General features: G+C 57.3%; 1 protein-coding gene across 11 annotated transcripts in view; it reads right to left on the bottom strand.

Annotated features, from left to right (window-relative positions):
- Window positions 1–1,583, bottom strand: part of PCBP3 (poly(rC) binding protein 3) — a 213,262-nt gene extending 211,679 nt beyond the window's left edge. For 6 of the 11 annotated variants that reach the window (XM_033418500.2, XM_033418503.2, XM_012539072.3 and 3 more), the window contains exon 1: window positions 1,432–1,583. The gene's annotated coding sequence lies outside the window, so the exon portion shown is untranslated. The remainder of the gene's footprint in view (window positions 1–1,431) is intronic. The other 5 variants (XM_033418504.2, XM_033418506.2, XM_033418505.2 and 2 more) reach the window with 1 other exon arrangement.
- Between the last annotated feature and the right edge of the window lie 23,285 nt (window positions 1,584–24,868).

Genomic DNA, 24,868 nt, shown 5'->3' with positions numbered 1-24,868 from the left:
AATTTCGGAAGGATATGGGCGTGCCTGTGCCAGAGGACTGGTGTGAACTGGAAGGTCTGTTTACTACCCTGTCTAGTCCGGAAAGGTCTGTCATCAAGGCCCCGCTACCCTAGCATTCTTCTTCGTGAATTACGCAGCATAAATCCTCATCACCCCGGAGTGCTGTTAGCTCACACGCAGAGCCAAAGAGACCCAGAAGTCCGCGTTGCCTCAGAGGAAGGCGGGAGGAAGGTAATCAACCCTAGGCACGAGGTGTTAAGACCTGGCTTTTTGTTAACTTGCTGATCTGCTACGCAAGTTATATACTTGAGAGTAGTAAGGAGAAAAAAAGTAGAAACGCCACCGGGCAAAAAGAAAAAAATAAACACTCTCAGCAAACAATACTGCCAGAGCGGAACACTTCTGGGAACAATGAGAAACACCTTCCGACTCGCCCCCTAATAAAAGAAGAAAATGCAGTAACTGACGAGAGGAGCACGCACCCGCCCCATCTAACCCGCTCCTGGCTTTGACACGGGGTCGCAGAGAGACGCTGACACTAGGCAAGGGGGCAGATGCCGGGAGTGTGGGCAAAGGACACAAAGCGCGTCCGCACGGAACCCCTTCCTGCTGCCGCGGGCGCCGCGGTCCCGGACGCCGCCCCCGCCCTCCGCGCGCCCCTCCCCGCCCCTCCCCTGCGTCCCGCCCGCCCCGAGCCGAGCGCCGACGACGTGCTTTCCCCCAAATCTTTCCTCAGCCTCACGCGACTGAACTTCAACCGTTTTGAAATGTAAGCCCATAAAGTCCAGAGCAGACCGTGGCGGGCGTCTACTGACAGGCAAGCGTTAACTCCCCTGCTTCTGGAAGCGCGGTTCTTGTTTACAACTTCTGGATTGGGGGGGAGGGGAGACAGGGAGCCCAGGCAGGGTCCTCGTTTCGCCCGAAGTCACTTCACCACTTTCCTCCGAAATCCTCCCCGCGTCCAGTTTCCGTCCTCGGAACATTTCGTGAGCTCGCAGCGCGGCCCGGGCGTTAACTTGAGGAGGGGCGCCCCAGAGTCCCGCGGGGACCTCCCGGACCCCGCCTCCCGCCCCGCCCCGCCCCGCCCGGCAGACGACCCGGCCGCCGTCCAAGTTTGTCCGGGCCGGGCGGGGGTCTTCGGGGCTCTCGGCGGGGCTCAGTCGGGCGAGACCTGCGCCCCACGCCCGGCACTGACCCCGAACCCGGCCACGGGCCACAACGACCCCGGCCCGGGCCCCAGCTTGACTCCCGATCCCCGGCCCGGACCCCGACCCCGACTCCCGACCCCCGATTCTCGGCCCCGATCCCTGGGCCCGACCCCGGCTCGACCCCGGCCCGGACCCCGACCCCCGACCCCGGACCCCGGCCGGTCCCCCGGCTGGGACCCCGATTCCCCACACCCGATCCCCGGCCCTGCCCGCGACCACTCACCTGTCCCGCGGCAGAGGGCGTGCCCGCGGGCCGGCCCGCGGGAGGGCGGCCGGGGCGGGGCTGGGGGGTGGGGACAGGCGATCCCGGCGGCGGTGGAGCCTGAGGCGACCGAGCCTGAGGCGACTGAGGCGACTGAGGCGGCGGTAGCAGCTCCTCGCGCTCCAGGCGAGGCACTGCGCGCGGCGCGGGCCCGCCCCCTCAGCTCCGCCGACCAATCCCGCGCCGCGCGCCGCGGCTGACCCCGCCCCTCCGTGGAGCTGGTTCTCGCGAAAGCGGGCGCAGCGGGCCAATCGAACGGCGGTACGGCGACGCGCCCGGCCAATCGGAGCTCAGGAAGCGCTGCAGAACGAAACCAATTAGCGTGGAGGGGGCGGGGCGGGGCCATGGGCGGGTCACCGAGAGGGCGGGGCCATAGCCGGGAGGAGCCCAATGCGGGGCGGGGAAGTCAGCGGCAAGGGGCGGGGCCAGGAGCTGGCGGTCCCCAGCCGGGGCGGGGAAGAGGGCGGGGAGAGGGGCGGGTCCACAGGTGGGGTGGGGTGGGTCGGGTTCCAGAACAGGGCGGAGGGGTGGCAAGGCAGGATGAGGCCACCACTGGGGGCAGGGCAGGAGGCGGGCCACTAGTCGGGGGCGTGTCCAGGGGCGTGGCCCAGGACTGAAGAGGTGTGGACGGGGGAGGAGGGCACTGGTGGGGGAAGGGCGGGTACCCTCAGGGTCGGGGGCGTGGCCTGGACGGTCTGAGATGCCAGCTGACCTGCACCCGCCCGGGGTGCGCCCCCTCCCCCGCTTCTCCCAGGGGGCCAGGTCCCGTGGTGAAGGTGAAAGCGGGCAGTCCTCCCGGCCTGGGATTGCGCCCCGCCATCCCCCGACCTGCCGCGAGCTGGACCCCCACCTGTCCCGGTCCCTCGGCAGGTGTCCCTTCTCCCTCCCGCGCTGCGGAATCCCTGAGTCTGGCCGCACATGCCCACCTACCCGCCGGGCAGACCCAGGACGCGGTGGGCTTGCGCATAGATGTTTGCAGGTGCCCGGTCAGCACACCTGTCCGCAGGTGACCGGAGGGGACAGAGAATGTCTCGGGTGTTTTTGTTCCGTTACCCTTTTTCTATACCTCCTGGACTGCGTTATGCTTTGTTTTGTTTCTATTACGGTCATTTTCGAGGCACTGGACCCCAATGTCCCATCCTTGCGTTGCGGCTGTCCTTAGCATAGGATTATTTCTTGCAGCGCAGCTTCTAAGGGCTCGAGCCAGGTCACAGGCCACAGGGGGCCGGGCCGTGGAGGCGGGCAGGGGGTCTGGGATGCTGCCCTCCCCTGGAACCCCTGTCCAGAGCTGGACCCCCTCCCTGGATCTGCGGGGGGACGGCCCTCAGCCTTGCTCGGCCTCCTTAGGCCTTGGAGAAGAGGAGGGGTCAACCGGGTGGCCAGACATCTCCAGGACGGAGGGACTTCTGACCCCAGCACCCAACAGTTCAGGCCGCCAGGGCAGGGCTTGGGGACTGGCCTGGGGACACAGCTTGGTCCTCTGCAGGCAGTCCTGCTCACGGGCCCGTTGGCACCCGTTTGCCCTGGACTGGGGCCGGAGGCATTTCCCAGGCCTCTCCTCTGTGAACTCATTTGCGAGCTGATGACCTGGTGGTAGGAGGGCAGCTGGAAGCCCACCCACTCAAAGGTCACCATTATGGGGCTTCCCTGGTGGCGCAGTGGTTGAGAGTCCGCCTGCCGATGCAGGGGACACGGGTTCGTGCCCTGGTCCGGGAAGATCCCACATGCCGCGGAGCGGCTGGGCCCGTGAGCCATGGCCGCTGAGCCTGCGTGTCTGGAGCCTGTGCTCCGCAACGGGAGAGGCCACAACAGTGAGAGGCCCGCGTACCGCAAAAAAAAAAAAAAAAAGGTCACCATTATGACCCCTTCTTTTTGTGGAAGTGACCATAGCACCTGGAGCCTCACCACATTACGCAAGGGGCCCCACTGGCACCCAGAAGCAGGTAAAGCTGGGCTACGCTCAGAAAGTTCACACTGTCCGCCCCAGATGCAGGGCAGCAGTCAGTGAGAGCGTGGCGGCGGGTCAAGAAGAGCTGTGTGCTCGTTTGTCTTCACATATCACTCGTGTCATTCAAAGACAAGCTTTAAGAAAGAAAGGACCCAGATGGGAGGGTGGAAGAGCTGTGGGTGGGTCCACGGAAGGGCAGCAGCCCTGGGAGAAGCGGGAGTGCTAGCCACACCTGGGACGTGAGGCCTTCCTAAGAAGGGGGTCTCTGAGGCAGGGGTCTAGGAGCCCGTCTCGGCCATGCAGGGGCACCTGTCACGTTCCATCCCAGCAGGGAGGCATGGTTAACCGTGTGCTCTGGAGGGACCACTCTTGGGTAGGGAGCGGGGTGCGGCAGGAGAAAGAGGTGGCGGCCCTGGTCGGATTGTCCCCACAAGATGTGATTCCAGGAAGTGAACAAAAGGGATGGGGGCAGGACTCGGACCCAGAGGAGGGAGCCTCAGAGGCCCAGCCTGGAAGGATGTTCAGCGTCCCGACTGGTGGCCCGGGCTGGCAGCCTCACCTTGACTCTGTGGGCAGAGAGGCCAGAGGGACCCTGGGACCTTGCTTCAGAGACCAGCGCAGGGTGGGGTTGCAGGCAGAGCATCCTCAGCGCCCCCAGATTACAGGCTGCCAGCCGCCCACTTCCCCATCCTCTCCAGGAGCCTCGGCCTCTCAGCTGCCTCATCGCCTCCTGAGACACAGTTAGTCATTAGGAAACTAATGATAGTGTTTTGGGGACAGCATGTTGGACCCTAACAACTTTCAATTATTTCCAGCTCCTGCCAACCCTGGGAGGAAAAAAGCTGCTCATCTCATGCTCCCGCCCTTGACACACAAGACAGTCCACGTCGCCAGCATATTATCATAGATTAGCAGACCTCTGAAAGCCAGGCTGCTGAGGGGAGCAGCCTCCACCCCCAGGCCCCAGCAGCTGGGCCAGGGCCTGGAGCAGGCCTGGCCTCCTCCCCGCGAAGTGGACCACCCAGCCTCAAATTCTGCAGTGTGTTCCGGGGGCTTCCCCTCCACCAGCACCGCGGAAGAGTGGACGCGTGTTGGCTGCCCTCTAGATCACTGTCACTGCCGCTGTACTTTCCGAGAGAAGCACACCCAGGGGCCCGTGTTTATAAATAACTCCCTGGTGTCTTGTTGGGGGCACAGGGAGCAGGGAGGGAATGGGCCGCGTAATTATCATGTGCTTGGAATGGTGTCAGATCTATGGCCCTGGGAAGTCTCACAGCACTCGGCCTTCCTGATTGTCACACGCCCCCTGCCACTAGAGAGTGGGGGGGAGGGGGGGTGGACACGTTATCAAGGCTGGAGCCTGGGCGGGGGCGGGGGCCCAGATCAGACGGCTAAAAGGGCGGGAACGTAGCCAAGCACGGAAAGCAGTCCCAGGGTAATTTGCGCCAATGTCCCCCCAGATGCGTAGACGCCCCCCTCCCGGCACCCAGCACCCCCGCCTGGGGGAGAGGTCGGGAGCGTTCGAACTGAGTCTGCTGTGGGTCTGGGGCGTCACTGGCCTTCCTCAGTGAGAGCTCACATGGTCATCGCAACCACCCCCAATGCTCAGCCTGAACACAAGGATGCAGTTTGCTGAGTGGGACCGAGGCTTTCGTTGCCGCTAAAATCCCCTTCACAAACACAGAGGTAGAAGGCCCTCTTCCCAGGACCACACCCCCAGGCCCTTCTGCCCTGTAGGTCTGCCACTGTCCCATCAAAGAAAGCCGCCTGGGGGAGGCAGGGCTGCGTCACAGGTGACTCTGATGGCCAAGTGATGGAGTGAACATCGTAAAGCAGGTAAACCAGTCCGTGCACGAGCTGCACTGGTCAGGAGAGTACACCCGGGCTGCACACAAGTGCTTCCCCCGTAGAATCAAAGGTGTGCTCCTGCCCCACCTCACCTCACTGCTGTAGCATCTGACTGTGACTTTATGAGGGGGGGCGATCCAGGGGGCCCTGTGGCCCGCCCCCACCCACCACCTGCTTGCTGAAGGAGTAGCTCCTGACCAGTCCCCGGCCACATCCCTGGCCCATAACTAGAGGGGGAGGGTTGCATCTGCCCACAGGCAGAGCTCTGGAACCCCAGCTCGGGTGACGTGATGGCTGGAAGTGTGCACGGGAGGGAGAGGGGAGCGTGGAGGCAGCATCCGAGGGAGACACACAAGGAGAGAGAGAAGGGCTCGCGAGCCTGTGCAGCAGCCGCCAGGACTCCACTGCGCCCTCTTCAGGCCTGGCCAGCTGACCACACCCTACAGCTGCCCTGTGCCTGAACCACCGGCTGCCCGGCGACTGCGTGCCCGTGGGACCCAGTCCCTTCAGATCCGAACAACACCCAGCAGAGGACCCTGTGATACAAGGGGCCGGCAGCCACAGCTGTCCGTGTCGTGGACATGGAAAGGTACCCCACTGCTGGGAAGCTGGGTTCAGAGCAAGCGTGGAAGCAGGGGCTCTGAACCCCGAAGGGCACACACCGCGGAGGTGAGCAGGGGTCTCGCTTGCACCTGACAGGAAACGCCAGCCCATCGGCTTGGGTGTTAGCCTGAAATAAGCACGTTTGTGCTCCACGGTCTGTTGTGACAGAGGCTGGAGGCTTACCCAGCGCTCTCATCACCCCCAGGGCGCTGGGCTGGCTGCCTCTGTGCTCTCAGACCTGCACACCAGAGCCAGTGAGTCACGGCTGCTCTTCACGGCACCTCCCAGCTCGGGAGCACAGGCTCTGGGGCCAACAAGCCACTTCCGGCAGAGAGAGACAGCCAGAGACACAGAGAGAGACGGAGACAGGCAGAGAGAGACAGAGACAAGAGACAGAGAGAGACAGAGACAGGCAGAGAGGGACAGAGGGAGACAGAGAGGGCAGGAGGGAGGGAACTGCTGTAGGCCCCCAGCCCCAGGCCCTCCGCTGCCTCGCCCCCTCCCCCACTGCAAGCGGAGCTGCGCACTTTTATTTTTCTCCTTTGCAAGGTTTCTGATATTTTGCGTAAACAAAAGAGTCTTGCCCCGTTTTTCCTCTGAGAAGAAACGCGCATCTGCACACACCTCCCTGAGCAGCAGTGACGTCATCCGGACTTTATTTTCGGAAGACTTTCAGCTGCGGGCAAGTGGCAGCCAAAGTCCCGCCCCTTGTCTCTGAGCGCACCTCCGGCTCTGAAGGGGAGAGCTCTGTCTTTGTTCGGTCAGTGGTGCTCGCTCCCTCCCGTGCGGGGCTCGGGGAAGAGCCTGGAGGGAAATCTCTGGGCCAGCGGCCGGTGGGGTGGGCCCTGCAGACACAGCTCCGTCTCCGCACTACATACACCTACGGCTCTAAAATGACTCTTCATCAGCTGCTTTTTTGCTGAGGGTCACGTGAAACTTTTCTGTTGACATAAATAATCATCTCTAATTAACATCAGTGGAGACAAATTTGAACACATAGAACTGTTTAGTTGACTATTGTGTCACAGAAAGAGGGGGAGGGGACAGGCTCAACCAAGCCCCGCAAGCCTTTCTTTATTTGGGTCCCAATTTTCTTAGGGTTCCAGCTATGTCCTCTTTTCTCAATTGCACTGCCCTCTACCCTGTTGGACTTTACTCCTGCCGTCAAAGACCTCTGATGAGAATTTTAAGGTGAAAGTTCAAGAATGTAAAAGTTGAGAAATTACCATTAAAAATTAAATTAAGGGGGACAAAACCCTTGCTATGCAGGGATCACAAACTGATCTGGCTCCCAGAGGGGTCTGTGGCTCCCCCTTCCAATTACCAGCCAAGGGGGCAGGGAGGTGAGGGATTGAGGGTCTGCAAACCCACGAACAAAGGCAAGGCCACCAAGAAATCATCGCAAGGTCTGGAGGGTGCCCTGCCGGCCGCCCCCAGGATGAACAGCCAGGGTCCATGCTAGACCATGCGAACAGAAGCAGAGCAGCAGAGGGATTCCCTGAGCAGGCAGGGTGCAAAGGCAGGTACCCAAAACCGACATCCAGACAAGCCTTAGGACGGTCTCCCTCCCTTCCCCCGTGCCGTGCTTGGTGACCCGGCTGATGGACAGGAGGCTCTGGCCCCCATCATTGTCGCTCCCTGCCGAGGAGGATCTTAACTCTTGGTCACTGGGCTGCAGGCCCCAGCTCAGGTCTTGAGGGTGGAGGCAGAGGGGTATCTGCTTTCACATTCCCGAATCCCAGCCATGCCAGGGGTGGAGGGTGGCCCCCTGGAGGACAGCTCCAGCACATGCACGAACACTGGCACATGACCCCGGAATTCTCTGGTGTTACCATGTGCCCATCACTCAGAAGCAGCCAACCTAGTGCAAAGGATGGAAAGGCTTGTTAATGGCTCAGCTGAGGCGCTGGCTCTGGGCCAGCACCCTGCAGGGTTCAGTCACCATCCTTAGCATGCAGGATTTGTGCTGTAACAACGGTCAGTAAATGGTGCTGAGACCCTAGTACCTTGAATACGAGCTCCAGGAACCAAGGAACGGAAGCAAGTCTGGCCCCTCTCACTGTGACCCTCGGTGGACCGCTTGCACGTTCAGAGCTGCTTGTCGCTGCTGGGTTAGGAGTCCTGATTCCCTGGTCAGTGGTGGGAAGTGCTTCTGCCAGGGTCTCCACTAGATGGGAAGCACCACTGCCTTTTGGCCACTTTGGGCTTCTTATGCCAGTGGACAAGCAATCAGAGAATGGGCTTATTGTACAGGTGGGCTAATCAGCCCTGAATGCCACAAAGAGCTCGGTTTGCTGCTCCAGTGGGGCCAGTTCAGCGTCTGGACTGTGTGATAACTATACGTGGGCGACTGCAGCAGCCTCAGCTCGTCAAAGCAAGGCAACCAAGGGCTCAGCTCCTCTGGGCAAGCAATTCCAGTTAGCCAAGTTCTGGCTGAGGAACTGCAAAGGAGAATGGGGTGGAGGGGGAGGTGATGGGCACGATTGCAGCCTGGGACTTGTTGTGCAGCAGGGCCTACTGCTTGGTTTGGTAACAGGTCTATAACTTTTTAGCAGATTGCAACAAGACTACACCTTGAAGAATTAATGCTTGCACAGCCCTCTAGGAGGTCAGTAGGGTGTTTGTTCTCAGGTGGGACTGCAAGGGCTGGGCTGTCACGGAGTCGGTGTTTGGACCCCTTCAGGTCCAGCTGGAGTGCCCTGGCAACCCCTGGCCTGGCTCCTGCAGTCCCAGGGCTGGGCTGCTGTCACTGCTACTGCGGCCACTGTGAGGTGCTGTGTCCATGGGGTGGCCGCTTCCATCCTTCATGCCACATGCAAATAACCCTCAGCAGCGCCCTTCCTCAAGGTCATGGTGGAGGCCCCCGGCCTGCGTTCTTGTCTCCTCTGAGGGGTGAGATGTGCCAGGATATGCCCCCCCCCCGTGCATATGCCACCTGAAAGGGAGAGATTAAACACCTATGGGGCAGACTGACCAAAGAACAAAGACAGACCCGCTCTGCTCTCTCCCTTCCCCTCCACAGACCAGTCAGAGTCCTGGAGGCCACCAGTCTCTCTGAAGACAGAGCAGTCAGCTCGTGGATGCACAGGGACTTCCCCAATGTGCTTTCCTGCCTTCCTGCCTCAGACCCCTCTTCTCTGGGACTGCAATACCTAGGGAATGTTAGCACAAAAGCCTTGCTTCAGACTCTACTTTAGGAAAACTGGGCTAATAGACAACATCAATAATAAAATTTTAACTTTGTAGCCTTGTTCAAAGAAAAGAAAGATATATACAATGGAATACTACTCAGCCATTAAGAAGAAGGAAATTCTGCCATTTGCAGAATGGATGGACTTGGAGGGCATTATAAGTCCCTCCAAGTGAAATGAGTCAGACAGAGAGAGACAAATACTGGATGACACCACCTACATGTGGAGCCTGCGGCACAGCAAACTATGAATAAAACGAAAAAGAAGCAGACTCACAGACATAGAGAACAAACTAGCGGTTACCAGTGGGAGAGGGATTGGGGAGAGGGCAACATAGGGGTTGGGGGAAAGGGGGTTATTGTATGAAATCGTGTGTGTTGAAAACTATAGAGCACTATGAAATTTAAGGAATCTTTCATTCAATAAAAAATAGATAAATAAAGAAAAGAAAAAAGAGGAAGGAAGGAAAACTTTATCATGTCCAAAACAAGCGAGAAGTCAAAGCCAGAGTTATCCCGGGAGCTCATGTGGGGCAGTCCTCGGGCAATGAGGGAAGAGACAGGCCTGGAGTGGTGACTGGTGAGTGCGCGGCCTCGGCAGAATCGGGCAGCAGCCTCTGATGGCGGGGGGCACCTCATCTGTGGAAAAAGACTGAGCGAGTCCACCCATGGCTCCAGGACCCCACCAAGGACGTCTTCCACTTGCCTGAAGACAGAAATGAAGAGAAAAGTCTCCCAAAGAAGTAGAAACGGAGCATGTGAGACATGACAGTGTGAGACCTGAATCTCCTCTCATCCGTGGAGTGCGGGTCTCCAGCTCAGAAATTAAAGGAAAATGCGTCTAATGTGATTGGAATCCCTGGTGCCTGGGAAGAAGCGCGCGCTTATCTTCCTGTCAGGACACTTCTACAAACTGGAGGACAAGCTTAGGATGGAAATGTTCAAGCCGGGCAGGGGTGGAGATGGCACGAGAGGGTCGGCAACTGGAAGGAACAACGGGGCTTGTGTCCCCAAGAACTAAAGGCAAACAAGAGAAGAGTGACAATGATGAGACAAGGGCAGCGTGAGTGAAGAATAAATAAAATTTAAAAGAAGCAAGTAGTTTAGAAACTGCAGAAATGAAAAAATATAATCATGGAAATTCAAGCGATTTGAGACAGAGTGGAAACGAGAGTCAACAAACTAGAACATAAAGATGAAAATATTATACAGAAAACAGCACAGGAGGGACTTCCCTGGTGGCACAGTGGTTAAGAATCTGCCTGCCAATGCAGGGGACACGGGTTCGAGCCCTGGTCCGGGAGGATCCCACATGCCGTGAAGCAACTAAGCCAGTGCAGTACAACTACTGAGCCTGCGCTCTAGAGCCCGTGAGCCACAACTCCTGAGACCACGTGCCACAACTACTGAAGCCCGCGTGCCTACAGTCCGTGCTCCACAACAAGAGAAGCCACCGCACTGAGAAGCCCATGCACCGCAACGACACTCGCTGCAACTAGAGAAAGGCCTGCGCGCAGCAACGAAGACCCAACACAGCCAAATAAATAAATTAATTAAAAAAAAAAAAGAAAACAGCACAGGAAGATAAAAATTATCTGAAATACGGGCCATTCAGAGATACAAAAAATAGAGTGAGACAATCCGACATAGGCCGTGAGGAGAGAATGAGAAAGAGGCAATGGTCAAAGAAATAATGACTAAGAATTTCTCAGAATGGAAGATGTACCAGTCAGCTCGGGCTGCTGTAACAAGGAACCACAGACGTTCCTCCCTCACAGTCCTGGAGGCTGGATGTCTGAGATCCAGGGGTCACAGGGCTGGTCCGTCCCGAGGCCTCTCTCCTGGGCGTGTGGACGGCCCTCTCCTCCCTGTGTCCTCACACGTTCATCCTCAGTGTGTGTGTATCATCTCTTCTTACAAGGACAAGTCAGATTGGATTAGGGCCCACCCTGATGACCTCATTTTCCCTTAATTACCTCCCTAAAGACCCTCTCTCCAAACGCAATCACATTCTGAGGTGCTGGGGGGGATCAGGGCTTCAACATGTGAATTTGGGGGACACAATTCAGCCCGTAGCAGAAATGACTAAAGGTTGAAAAAGATGGAAGCAGCCCTCTGAGACTTGAGCAAAATTAATACACAGGATTACCCACGGAAGAGAAACCTCGACGGTGACTAGAGAGGACAGGGCAGCCTGAGCTAGACAGATGGATCGTCGGCAGGTGTAGATGCCAGATGGACAGGAAAGTCACACATCAGCCTCCCGGGGGACTGAATGTCGACGCACTGCCCTCAGCCGGGGGCCAAAGACGTGTCTCAGACCCGCAGAGACCAGAGGGTCACAGGCCGTCCCCGACGCCACTGCAAGTGCCACAGCCCAGGAGCGAGGACCCTGAGCCCAGAAGAAGGACGTGAGACCAAGAAGCAGCAGCGAACTACGTCCAACAAGCCTGGAGGTAAAACAAACAATTTAGTGACTAATCGGGGGAATTTGGCCGTAAGAGGGAGCTGAGAGAGCAGAGCTGTGGGCTTCCAGGTGAGGTGCAGCCACCAGGGACACACCCAAATGAGCCCTGGGTGCAGGAAGGACCCCACCCCACAGGGACCCCGCACAGGCTGCCTCTGCCCCGGGCTCCCTACCGGCGGGCGGCGCCCCACAGTCTCCGGCCAAGGGGGGAGGGGCGGGGCACCTCCTGTATTTGGCACGAAGGAGCCTGATGAGCTCACGGCTCTGCTCCCTGGCCTCTCCCGGGCCGGTGGGGGTTACCGAGGGGCCCCAGGCTCCTCTGTGGCCCCAGCAGCCTTGGGCCCCTCCCACCTGCTTCTCTTCCTCCCCGCAGCATGTCCCACCCTCAGGGTGGACGACCCAGCCCGCCCAGCCAAGTTCTGTCCGCCACACTATGAAAACAGCCTCCCTTGGCCTGCCGGAGGCCTGGGGGACACACCGGCGACCAGGTCTGCCCCAGGGTAGCTCTCTAGGAAGTTTGACAGGGGACCCACGGGTGCGGGGGCCCAAGGTGTGGTCCACAAGGCAGAACAGGCTGCACACCCGCGTGTCCTAGTCAGGCCTGGGAGCGGGGTGCTGTCGAGCATTTTCAACAGAAGGCAGAAGAGCTCACGTAATCTGTCCCTTCTGGGTAAAAGTGAGGTTTCTAAGAGTTTAAAATAAGTGCCCTTGAGGGAATTCCCTGGTGGTCCAGTGGTTAAGAATCCGCCTTCCAATGCAGGGGAGGAGGGTTCGATCCCTGGTCCGGGAACTAAGATCCCACACGCTGCGGAGCAACTGAGCCCATGTGCCACAACTACTGAGCCCGAGCACTCTGGAGCCCGCGAGCCACAACTAGAGAGAAGCCTGCGCCACGGCAAAAGATCCCACGTGCCACAACTAAGACCCAACGCAGCCAAATAAATAAATAAATATATATTTTTAAAACTGCCCTTTAAAAGAAACAGGTGCTGTGCTCTGAAAACCAATATTTGAACTGTTTTTGATGTCATGTGACTTGGTAGCTAAAACCTGTTAAATTTGCCACTTATAGCGTTCTCATATTTGCTCATTTTAAAAATATAGAAACATTCTTTTCTAATCTGTTTAAAAATTTTTTCCAAATAAAAAGGCTCAGTGAGTTTTGAATCCATTTGTTAAAAATATACTGATGCAACTCTTAGTTTGCAAGAACTGCTATCAGTACCTGGGAAGATGGAAATTCACCAGCTGAATCTCACCAAAGTGTTTGGTGGATGGATGGAAACAAACAGTGTCATGATTTTGTAAGTGCAGCCCACGATGCTCTCTTCTTTTTGAATTTACATACTTCAGGGGGTGTCCTCTTTAGCTCTGGCAGCCGAGTATGCAAGGAAGCCCGTTTCAGAGGAGAGCCTGGAACTGAGGTTTCACACGGTGAACCAAGAAGGGACAAGCGTCTTCATTCACACTAGCCGCCCACAATAGCATCACACTTATTCACTTTATGTTAGTAACAATGTTAAATAAAGTGTTTGTAATAATAAAGGGACATTTTGAAAGATTGTTGATTGCATCTTATCTCATCCTTTCTCATTCTAGTGTACGTTTTGTAGTGTATTCAGTATTTTAGCACAGCTAATCATGTACATATTTTTAATTAGATCACATACATTGGGGGGAATTTGTTCAGATGCTTTTTACTGATTGGTAGGTGATCAAAAAAAGTTTTAAGGCCACTCATCAAATTAAAGAATTTTTTTAAAAAAATTTAAATAGTTAAAAAAAAATACACAAAGTGCCGAGAGGAAAACTGGAAACAGCAGAGAACAAAACGCCAAGAGCTGCACGTGGGTGATGTTCATCATTTCTCATTCCGAGCACAGGACGCGATCCCGGCCTGTAAAGCGGGGGCAGTGACGGCCCCTGTCTCGGGGGCTGGTGGAGGTGGAGTTAATAGACAGAAGTCGGTGGTGCCGGCGCACGGTCGTTGCTGCTGAAGGTTCCTGTTCTTCTGAGGCTGAAGTGTAGGAACTTGCCAGTGTGCATCGGGGTCCCACCCCCGCCCCCAGACGCCCGGGTTGTCGCCGTGAGGAGAGCGAGCACGCAGCCCACCACTGTTCCTGCCCCGCTGTCCTTCCGGGATGGCAGCTCACCCGTGAAGAAGTGACACCTGTGTCCACTCCCCTCGGCCCAGGCGTGGTGTATGTGTTGCTCGTGATGCCTGAGGCCAGGTGGGGAGGGACAGCTCAGCTCCTCCCCAGTTCTCTCTCTCGGGCCACTTGCCCTGGAGCCCCGAGGCTCCAAGGGCAAAGCTCCCCATGCTGGAGAGGCCCCGGAGAGACACATGGGCACAGCGGGAGCTCCATGGAGCCCAGCGGCTGAGTCCTCCCAGCGGCGGGCTAGGCTCAGCCGTGAGCGAGCCTTCGGTGGTCTCCCGGCCATCTTCTGAGTGCGAGCGAGGGGGAGCTGCCCGGAGGAGCCCCGTCCGGTCCTGAGCCAAGCAGACAGGGACATGTGATTGCTGTTGCTTTAAGCCCCTACGTGTGGGGGGCACTCGTTCCGGCGTGGGCTGGCGGGCACCGGCAGCTCACGGGGTCTCAGTGACCGTAAAGGTGCTGGACCCTGGGTTAGCGTCCATCTGTGGGCTTCCCAGTTCTTAGGAGAGCCCCGGGGAGGGTGGGGAAACAAGCATGGAGGCTACTCCCGCTGACACCCAGGGTACCTCTTGCAGCCACACGGTGGGGGGCCGGGGGCCCAAGCGCAGGTATCGTGAGGGCCCTTCCACCGTGGGCGGGGAGGGGGAATCGGTGGCCAAACGTGTGCAGTCAGCAGCCTCGGTCTCAGGAGAGGAGCTGCTGGGTCCATCCCCCCAGACCTTCCCCCACCTGCCGAGGACCTTGCTGAGGGTGGGCAGCTCATCGCTGCATTTTAAAAAAAGAAATGCATTTAAAAAAAAAAGAAACAGCAACACAGGCGCACACCACCAACGGTGTCTGCGCCCTTAAAGCTCTGTAAATGCAGAATTTTAATCAGCCCAAAGCTGGGGACAGGCCCTCCTAAGCCCTGGGATTAACAGCTCAGCATTGCAGCGGTCCCCAGATGAGGGACCGTCCCCCAGAGGATCTCAGTCCTGAAGCCGGGGAAGCAAGTCATCGCAGCAGAAGCTGGGCCCCTGCAGCCCCAGGAGGACTGTCACTCCGTGTGCTGCTCATGATGACAAATGACACTTACTCTGGGACAAAACTTTGCGCTAAAATGTTCGAGGGGGAAAATCTGTGGATGACTTTGACGGGGATGAAGTGACTGATCCTTTCCGGGGGTTTATGTCTCGGCGAGGGGAGGGCTCCCGATTAAAGCCTCGCTTCTGGAAACACAGCACATCGTGCCCCCGCTTCCTGTCACTCGAAACTGAAGTATTTGGCGTAAGCTTATTTTCCCTCCTAAGCTGCCTGCCACAGACTGCCCTGAGAGCGGCTTTGCAAAGCAAAGATGTTTATTTCCCGAGTTTCAGAAAATCCGTACCCCTCCAAGCGACCTGCTTACGTGAGAAGTTAAGTAATGAAACGCAGGGCCAAGCGGACGGGGCCGCCGAGGGCCCCCACCGGCCGACAGCCGCGTCTGCTTGTGGCCCACACCGCGACAGTGCTTACTCACCTCCCAAGGGCGCTTTGCTGGGTGTGTGGGACACCATGGCTGGGGCAGGTCACGCTTGCTGTCCACACAGCGGGGAGATGCCGGCCTTAGGCACCCCGTCCTCCTCCTCTCCCTTCCCCCAAGACGGGGGGCACAGTGCTGGGGGCAGCAAACCCCCCTATGTCACGTCCTCTGGACGCACGGCCCAGGCATCCACTCTGAACAAGGGGCATGGACACCACGTCCTGGCTGGGCTACAGGCTCACTGGAGAACCAAACAGCATCACACGAACGTTATGTGGAAGCACTTTAAGGGGCAGAGCACTTGCCGTCCTGTGAACAAGCAGCAGACAGCCAGGCTGGGGTGTGTGTGTCTTGGGGGCAGCCCTCCTTGTCTGAAGCTCCCTCCAGCTGCGTGTGTGTCCGCAGGCCCGTGAACCCATCCTGGGACCCAGATGTGCCGCCGCCTTGCTGTCCAGTCGGTTCTCGAGCCGGAGCAAAGGCCGGAAGGCGGGGCAGAGAGGACAGAGGCCTGGGGGGAGGGCTCCTCCACCCTCAGTTAGCAAACTCTGCACACGCCGCTTCCCGCCAGGCCTCTCCCCCAGCCCAGGTGACAAAACCCATCCACCACCGGGGCTGCTGGCGCACCTGGGGCCTTGCCGGCCTGGAGGGGCAGCTCGTTGGGACCAGGCTGGACAGGAGAGGGGAGAAGGTGGCCAAACCCCAGCAGCTCCTTCCAGACAACAGGGCAGAGCTGATGGGGCTGGTTCTCTGCGGGGTCTCCCAGCCGCAGGCAGTGCTGTGTGAGGACAGGTAGCCTGGCAACCTCTCTGATTGGGGCATCTTCCTCCTCTGCCCTAGGAGCCCCTCGAAGCGGCCTTTCCATCTCTGCCAGCAGACCCGCCCCTTCTTCCCTCTAAGGTTGGTCAGTAGTGGCGACTGTTAGGGGCACCCAGGGGGTCCCCGCCCCACCCCTTTAATCTCAGTCACGGCCCACGGGTGTCCCTTCACTGACCTCGTCACCATCTGCCTTTCTCATCTCCTTCCAGAATGGGAGCTCTGGGTGTGGAGGGGCTGGTGGGGAGCTCCCGCCCCGTTCCCGACTGTGTGCCCAGCAACCAGAATGCGCCAGAACGTGTACCCCGAGGCTGGAACAAGGCCGAAGTCGGCCCGCCCAGGCCTTGGGGTCCCCAGCTGTAACCAGAGTCTATGGGAGAGATGACGTTTAGGGCACCTAGGACCCATTCAGAGTCTACAGCTTTAAGTCAATGAGATGAAAGCAAAGGGAGATGCAATTAAAACGGTGGCAGAGCTGCTGGGAGCAGGGCTAGGAGACGCCGGCTGGAGTTAAAGGCATTTCCATGGAAACACACCACCCTGGACGGAGCAGGCCACTTGGCAGCCCGGATGTAGCAAGGAAGTTTCTGGAATCATGGTCTGTGCCTGCCCCGAGGGGAAAAGTGTGCCTAAAGGAGGCCCTGGATATTGGCCACCTGAAGCTGTCCACGTCATCATTTCCGGAGCTGTAAGTGTGACCCTATGTGGGAAAAGGGCCACGTGCCTGGGATTAAGTCAAAGATCTCGAGATGAGAGATCGTTCTGGATTATCGGGTGGCCCTACGTGCCCTTGTGCCCTTATAAGAGAGCAGTGCAGGGAGCTCTGACTACAGACAGGAGGACAGGAATGACCGCGGAGGGAGGCAGACTGAGTGACGTGACCACAAGTCAGAGAAGGCTGGTGGCCGCCGAGCTGGGTGAGCCCAGAGCCTCTGGGCAGCACGGCCCTGGCCACACCCTGCTCTCCACCCGGTGGTCCTGATCAGCCTCTGGCCTCCAGAGGGTGAGAGAGTAACTTTCCATTGCTGCAAATCACCATGTCTGGGGGCGTTGTCACTCATGGCAGGCCCGGGGGGCTAGTGCACTGACCACGGGAGAAGGGCTGCTGGCTGCCAGGAGGAAGGTGAGTGGTGGGCACTCAGTGGGACCGGCCCCTCGAGGATGAGAGCCCAGCGCTCGGTCCATCCCCTGAAGACACCCAGCTCCTCGGAAGAGGAGGCCAGGCTGGGCCACGCAGATGCAGACACACCTTGGCCCTGTTTGCTCAGGAAATGCTGAACAAAGCACCCCGCTGTCCACGCCACTCCCTGCCGGGCCCTGGCTAAGCTGTGCTGTTTGTGTCCCACCCACCCGTCAGCACCGACGGGGCACAAATCCATCCGAGGAAGCATCTGGGGGAGAGCAGGGTTCTCAGCCACCTTCCCGAGGCCTCCAGCCCTGCCAGCCCCGCCGGCCCAGCAAGCATGGAGTTCCCTCCTCCAGCACGGCCTCCCTCACAAGCCACATGGTGACACAGGCTCTGACACAGATATGCAGAGACCCTGGGAGCCCAGCCCAGGGCCAGGCCCCTTGAGGAGAGGGGAGGTCACCAGATGCCCAGGGGGAGGTGACCTGCCTGAGACCACACTGGGACACGCCATGGGGGCGCGGGGTCAGTTGCCACTGTCAGAGGCTTGTCGCAGTTCATAAAGCGTAATTTCCAGAAACTGAAGCTTGTCCTAAGTGCCACAAGTTTGACAATGTCTTGGCCGACCATTGAATTCAGAATTTTCATTTAACCTCCCAACTTTTCTGAAATGTGCTTTATGATGTTTGTGTCCTTAAATATAGCTTGAGAAGCAAAGGAAAGCGCACTGGGGGGCTGGGTCATGGGGGGCGGCGGGTGGGAGGTGGAGGGGGGGGACCGGAGGCCTGGAGGCTGCGCTCCAGCAGGAAGCCAGAGGGTGACTGCGTGAGAGGAGTAACCGGGTGGCAAATCTTAGCAGAGCAGCCAGTCCTTCCCCAGGCCGTCCCGATGGGCGACGCCAGCGCGGGTCATTGGCAGGTGACACCACAGGGGAGAAGGTGGCTATGTCTGCTGGGGGGCTGGAGGGTGTGCCGGCCTCTCTGGAGCCCGGCCCAGGACGGACACAGCATCGCTTGCCCCGGGTGAGGGTGGGAAGGCAGTGGGGTGTGGGACCAGCTGGCAGGGGTGCTGCGAGGTGGAGGGTTCGCAGACAGGGTCTATGCTGGTCACGTGTGCCAGCTACACGTGTTCTGGGTGTGTTTTCCATGATCTAAACTACTTAATATGACTTAGGCATGTAGTGTGGTCCCTCACCTGGGACGGTCCCTTGAATGAGGTGACAGCAGGAGGGGCTGATCAAGTCCACGATGCTTTGTGGTCTTGACAAACTTTTTTTTTTTTAGATTTTTTTTTGATATGGACCATTTTTTTTTTTTAAAGTCTTTACTGAATTTGTTGCAGTTGCTTCTGTTTTATGTTTTAGTTTTTTTGCTGCGAGGCATGTGGGCTCTTAGCTCCCTGACCAGGGATTGAACACGCACTTCCTGCCTGGAAGGCGAAGTCTTAACCACTGGACCGCCAGGAAGTCCCCTGTCTTAACAAACTCTTGAAAAGTTTGCACCACTGGAGGTGTGAGATGGTGGCGCACTTGTCCGCATGTTTTTGACTTTCCCCGCAGTGCACCATGCGCAGGGCAGGTGCACGAGTGCGGGACAGGGTGACCCTTGGCCCCTCGTGGAGTCACCACACCAGTCAGGAAGCAGAACATGGTCAACATGCACAGCACCCCTGCCAACCGTGGCGCCCCCGGGGCCCAGGCCGGATGCCACAGCCCACGTGGAGGGCGTGTGGTCCACAAAACATGATGGGTGTGGTGGTGGCTGCGCTGTGCTCTTTTCCTGTCTGTGCTCCGTCGCGTGGGGTATAGACTCTGTTTACCTGCTCACCGCTGTTGGCATGTGGGTTGTTTTCTGCTTTCTAATACCTCAGGTAGAGCTGCCGTGAATATCCCCGTGCCTCTTGGAGCGCGAGTGTGCGCCTCTCCAGGGGTGCGGATGGGTTGCTGGCGGTCACGCCCACCTCTCACGAGGCTGGGTCCTTGCCGCTTCGTTGCCCCCAGTCTCTCGCCCCTCGTCTCTCTAGCCGGCGAGCTCTGGTGTCTCCCTGAAGTTTGATTCGCTCTCCTGACGGGGGGTGAGGCTTTCGGCCTCACTGCCCATGTGAATATCCTCTTTGAGAAGTGACTGTTCACCACTTCTGCCGTGTTTCTGCCGGTTCCTTTCCTTGTTGGCAGGACTTTATCAGCCTGTGGATGTGTGTTGACAGCACCATCTTCCACTCTGTAACGCGTCTGCCCACTTTCTTAATGGTGTTTTTTAAATAACAAAAGACTTCCCTTTTAATAGAGCCCAGTTTATCAACCTTTGCCTTCAGAGTCAGGCCACGAATACACATCTGATCGCACACTTGCCCAGTTTCCTGTATCATCTTGTAGAAAAGGTGTTGTCTCTCATTTTTAGTTCTCCAGTCTCCCTGGAACTGATCTTTACGGAGCGTGTGAAATGGGGGTTCTATCAGGCAGCCTTTTCTGTGTAACTAACCGCCCAGACCTAGAGGTTTAGAACATGAGCCGCGTTTGTCTTATGAACGTGGGCCTGGCCGGGTCACCCTGGGCTGCACTTTCCACGCCTCTGTGCCAGCTGGTGTGCTGGCCACAGGGTGACTGGGCCCCCTGCCTCTGGTCCTCCAGAGGCCACGGGTGGCAGTTACAGGCTCTCCAGAGCAGCAAAATGCTTTCAGGTCTCTGCACGGGTTGCGCTGGCCATGGGCCCGCTGGCTATAGTAAGTCTCCAGCCGAGGTCGGGGTCTGAGGGCACCCAGAGAAGTGCGGGAACCAGGTGGGAACAGGGAGGTTGCGATCCACCGTAGTCTACCCTCTGTCCCCAAATTATTCTCAGCCCTCCACGTGTAGAGGGCTCAGCCCCTCCCAGGACCCCCAGCCCCGCTGGACCATGGCCTCAGGCTCAAAGTCCTGGGTCGTCTCCATTCAAAGGCTGAAGAACTAAAGCACCAGCGTGGGCCCCAAGTCCACACCTGCTCTCTGGGGTGGCTCTTGCCCTGCTTGGGAGGGGTCCGATTCCTGAGGGGCCACCTCCTTACGACTCCCAGCAGCCCTTTCGTCCAGCAGTGCCTGCAACCTCTCAGAGGGGCCTTGCCCCTTGACTGGGCTACCCCTGAGCCCAGTTACCATTTTGAGAATGTTTGAGACACTGAAGCTGTGAAACCCAGCAAGCGCCCCCTTTCTACGTTCCCTCGCAAGCTGACTTGCAAACGGAACTGTTCTTTATCTCCTCTTTCTCTTTCCTTCATCATCACTGTGGCTGAAAGAAGCCAGTTGACACCTTCCAATCCTGCCTGGGAAGCCCTTGCAGAGGCTAAAGGCTTCGGCAGACGCGTTTTCTGCCTTCTGAGCCATCCCAGGCCACAGTTCTGCCAGTCGTTTGGGCTGCCACGCTTCCCACCTCTAAGAATAAACTCCTCACCTCCCCTGCTCCGCTCGCCAAAGGATTGGGGTGTCTGTCGCAGTAGCGCCCCTCCTAGGAGGCTTTTCTGTATGAGTCAGCTCTGCTGCATAACAAACCTCCTCAGAACTTAAAACCTTAAATCAACCACCACTACTTAGCCCACGGCACTGAGTGTCAGCTGGGCGGCTCTTCTGGCTTCGCCCTGCGCAGCTGATCCCTGCTGGACTCTGGTGAGTCTCAGGGCACTTTACCCATTTCCTGCCCGTTTCCCACCCTGGTCCGATCCTGTGCTTTGTGGTTTCAATACTGCATATTCTTTAATCTCATAAGAGGTTATCACTGTTGCTTTATGCCTCCAGGTCACTGGATTTACCCATATCTTTCCCCTTCATCATCTTCAGCCTCCTTTATCTTCCAATACCCACCCAAGATCACAGTCCTTCTGTGTGCAAAATACAAAGGGTGAATTTTATCAGTTATCTGGGTGGCTATGAAAATCCTTTCTTTTACTTTCTTTTTCTCTCTTTGTCCTTGGTTTTCACTTCTTTATTGAAGTTCTTAGGTGAGATTTTCTTTCAGTTTTCCTGCTTGGTGATGTTGGTGCTTCTTGAATCTGGAGTTTGATATCTTTCATCAGTTTTAGGAAATTATCAGCCATTATCTCTTTAAATATTTCTTCGGCTTTTACGCTGAGACTCAAATCACACACTTGTGAAGGCCCTACTGTATCACCTATGCCTTTCCCTCTATTGCAGCTTCTAGCTTTTGTCTTTCCATGCATCAGCCAGCTGTCCTCCAAAGCAGTCGTCCACGAGGGGAATGAAATTTATGAAGAGCTCTACTGTACGATCCATGAATCCCCTGACCAGAGCCCAGGTGGACGGCAGAGAAGGTCCAGGTGGGGGATGCCCGGCGACCTCTGCCGCGTGACCCCCACTCATCTCTGGGGTGTGGCGAGTGCCTTGTGGGGCCTCTGAGAGTGGTCTGCCTTCTACGTTCACATGTCAGGAAAGGCTAGCTTCTGCCTCATGGCTGAAGACTAACTATGCAAATACAGAGAGGAAGCTCCCCTATCTGCACTCTGCAGACCTCTGGGAGGCAGGCCCCAGTCCTCAAGGGCCTGGTCCTCTACCACCACAGCCCACAGGGGCCGGTCCTGGGCCGGCACTGGTAGTCTGTCTGGGCCTCCTGAGAACAAGTGGGACAGGTACGTGGCCAGAGCAGCGACTCCACTCCCTGGAAAACCACATGGTGCTCCCAACCCCGAGCTTTCGTGCTGTTTTGAAAGCTCTGACTTAACGTCTTATCTTTGCCCTTGCAGGTTTTAAGAGACAGCCCCTGTCAGAGGGCATTTGAGTCACTTCTGAGCTTATTGAAAAGTTGATGCTCTTGGTGTGACGTGTCCTCAGCTAATAGCTGCCCGAGAAGAGCTGAAACGTCTTCCTTGTCTAAATAAGCTTCAGATTTGCTCCCTGGCCACCCGAGCTGGCGGCCTCAGTCACCCCACCTTCATACGCAGAGCCGCGCCGCCCACCTCCGAGGGTGCCCTCCGCCCTCCCCGCCAACCTGGGCTCGCGGCCAGGGCACTATCACCTCCCTGATGCCATGCAGCGAGGCCCTTGCTGTGCCAGCCGAGGCTTCAGCCACAGCGTCTGCCGCTCGCCAGGATCTAGGCAAGAGCCCCCGATTCGCAAGGAATGGCTGCCCCTCACATCACTTTGGAGTGAAGAGGCCTTGAGGCCAACAGATGGACAGGCGGGGTGGGGAGGGGAGAAGCAGTGTGATGTCTCCAGGAGCTTGGAAAGGAAGAGGAGGTCACACCGGAGGAGAGGGAGGGAGGGGACAGGGCAGGACCACCTGCAAAAATGAAACAGCTGTGCAGCTTGGTTCTTTTCCATGATTAATACAATTGACAAGGAAATAAGAAAAAAGTCACAAAATCCTGCTGCTCTCAGGAGCGAAAAGGTGGTCGCTGCACAGCCTATGGGCATTAGAAGGTTAAGACCAGGATCTCAAAGGAACTTCACACCAGAAGAAATGGATGGATTCCTTGAAAAAACACGACCTACAGAAACCGTCACAAGCAGATATAAAAACCCCGAAAGGTCAACTATTACAGCAACTGAACCTGTAATTAAACACCTTCCTGCAAGTGAAACTCCAGGCCCTGGGGGGTCGCTGGCGAGCTTTCCTTCAAGGAAGGACTTGCTCCCGCAGGAAACAAACAAGGAAACACACCCAACCCACCTTCAGGGCCAGCACAGCCATGGCACCAAAACCCACAGGCCAGCGCTCCCCACCAACATGACACGATATCCTAAACTCAGTTCTAGCAAGTCACGTTCAGTGACTAAGAGAGGTTGTACCAGAAATGCATTTTTAAACATTCAAAATCAACCGATGTTATGGACAGACTAAAGGAGAAAAGCGCTGTTATCAGCGAAATAGGTGCAGGAAAAAAAGTCGATAAAATTCAACCGGTTCGTGATAAAAAAATATACATACATCCTCAGAAAACTGGAAACAGAAGTTTCCCTCCATCTGTTAAACAGCATCTGCAGAAAATCTACAAATAACACACTAGATGGTGGAAGAGCCCCAGACACAGTCACTTGGATGGGGACATAGAGCTACTGTCAGTTGGCGGTCCTGCCGTAACTGGACTCAGTATGGAACGTAGGGGCCGCGGCCCTTGTTTACAGCAAATGCACAGAATAACCTGAGATGGTCCAAGACCAGAAGGACACAGGGGGGAGGGGCACAGACGCCAGGAAGCTTCGGGGGCGCAGGGGGGAGGGGCACAGACGCCAGGAAGCTTCGGGGGCGCAGGGGGGAGGGGCACAGACGCCAGGAAGCTTCGGGGGCGCAGGGGGGAGGGGCACAGACGCCAGGAAGCTTCGGGGGCGCAGGGGGGAGGGGCACAGACGCCAGGAAGCTTCGGGGGCGCAGGGGGGAGGGGCACAGACGCCAGGAAGCTTCGGGGGACGCGGAGGAGAACATCTTCTGACCACGGCACTGCTGAGGATCTCTCGGGCAGGAGAAAAGCACAACCACAACATTAAAAAATGATAAATCGGACTTTGTCACAATTAAAAACTTCTGCTCATCAAAAGGTACCATTAAGAATATGAAAATAGTGGGGTGAAAATATTTGCAACACAAAGATAAGACAAAGGACGTCTATCCAGGATATATAAAGAACTACCAGTAATAAGAAAAAGACAAACAACCCAACAAAAACTTGGCAAAGACTTGAGCAGACACTGTGCAGAAGAGGATATGCAAAAGGCCAATAAGCACAAAGAAAAAGAACCCAATGTCATTATTCAGCAGAGGGATGAAAATGAAAGCCACGGTGAGACGCCACTGCACACCCACCAGGATGACTGAAGTGAAGAAATCGAACAACAGCACGTGCAGCAGGAATGCGCGCCCATCGCTGGGCGGGGTAAACGGCACGGCCACGCTGGACGCACCGACAGTTTCTAGTGACGTCAAATCCGCCCGATGGCCCAGCAATTCTCCTTCTGGGCATTTACCCCAAAGAGACAGGTGCCTGTGTCCACAGAAAGCCTCGACAAGAGTGTGCAGAGCAGCCTGGTCATCACACCCCCAAGCCAGGAACGAGGCCAACGTGCAGCAAGAGGGAAACAGACGCACTCGTGGTTTGTCCCAGGGCGGGATGCGTGGACGGAGTTTCACGGGGTTCTCCAAGGTTAGGCTGAACGAAGTCAGACCCAACAGAGAGCAGGCTGTGAGCTTCCGTTCACCTGAAGTTCAAGGAAGACAGCGCTGCCCTTGGCGCAGCGCCGGGCCCACGGGAAACCACGAGTCGGTGTGGGGAGGAACCTCCCACCCCTCGGGGGTGCGGTGGGGGTCGCCCCCCTTTGTGATGGAGCCTAACCACAGAGGCGCCGGTGAGGGGAGGGGCCCCAGCCACGCCCTCAAGGTGGGCCACAGACACAGGACAGAGCTCTTCCTGGGACCCTTCCCTGCCGCGTCCCTGTGCCACATCCGTGTGCCACGCTCGTGGGCCGTGTCCGTGAGTCCCCACACAGTCACCTGAAGCCCCTCCTCCTTTCTCCCTGTGCTCCCACTGCTGCCTTTAGGGAGGTCATGAGGGAGAGCTTTAGGGTGCATCCCAGGACACAGATGATGGGAAGGGGTCTCAATGGAGCCAGAGCCCACGAATGAAAGCCAGTGCGGCCTGGGAGGCCCCTCGCTGGGGAGGGGGCTCTGCGCTTTTCAGTTACAAGAGGGTGGCTGCTTTGGGCCAGGCGGGAGGCCCATGAGAGCTCGGGCCTGGGAAGGAGCATGGGTGCCGGGCGGTCACGGGTGGGTG

The sequence above is a fragment of the Orcinus orca genome, chromosome 5, assembly GCF_937001465.1.
Source record: "Orcinus orca chromosome 5, mOrcOrc1.1, whole genome shotgun sequence".
Lineage (NCBI taxonomy): Eukaryota > Metazoa > Chordata > Mammalia > Artiodactyla > Delphinidae > Orcinus > Orcinus orca.
Note: the sequence above shows the minus strand (reverse complement) of the source record. Positions and strands in the feature narration are given on the sequence as shown.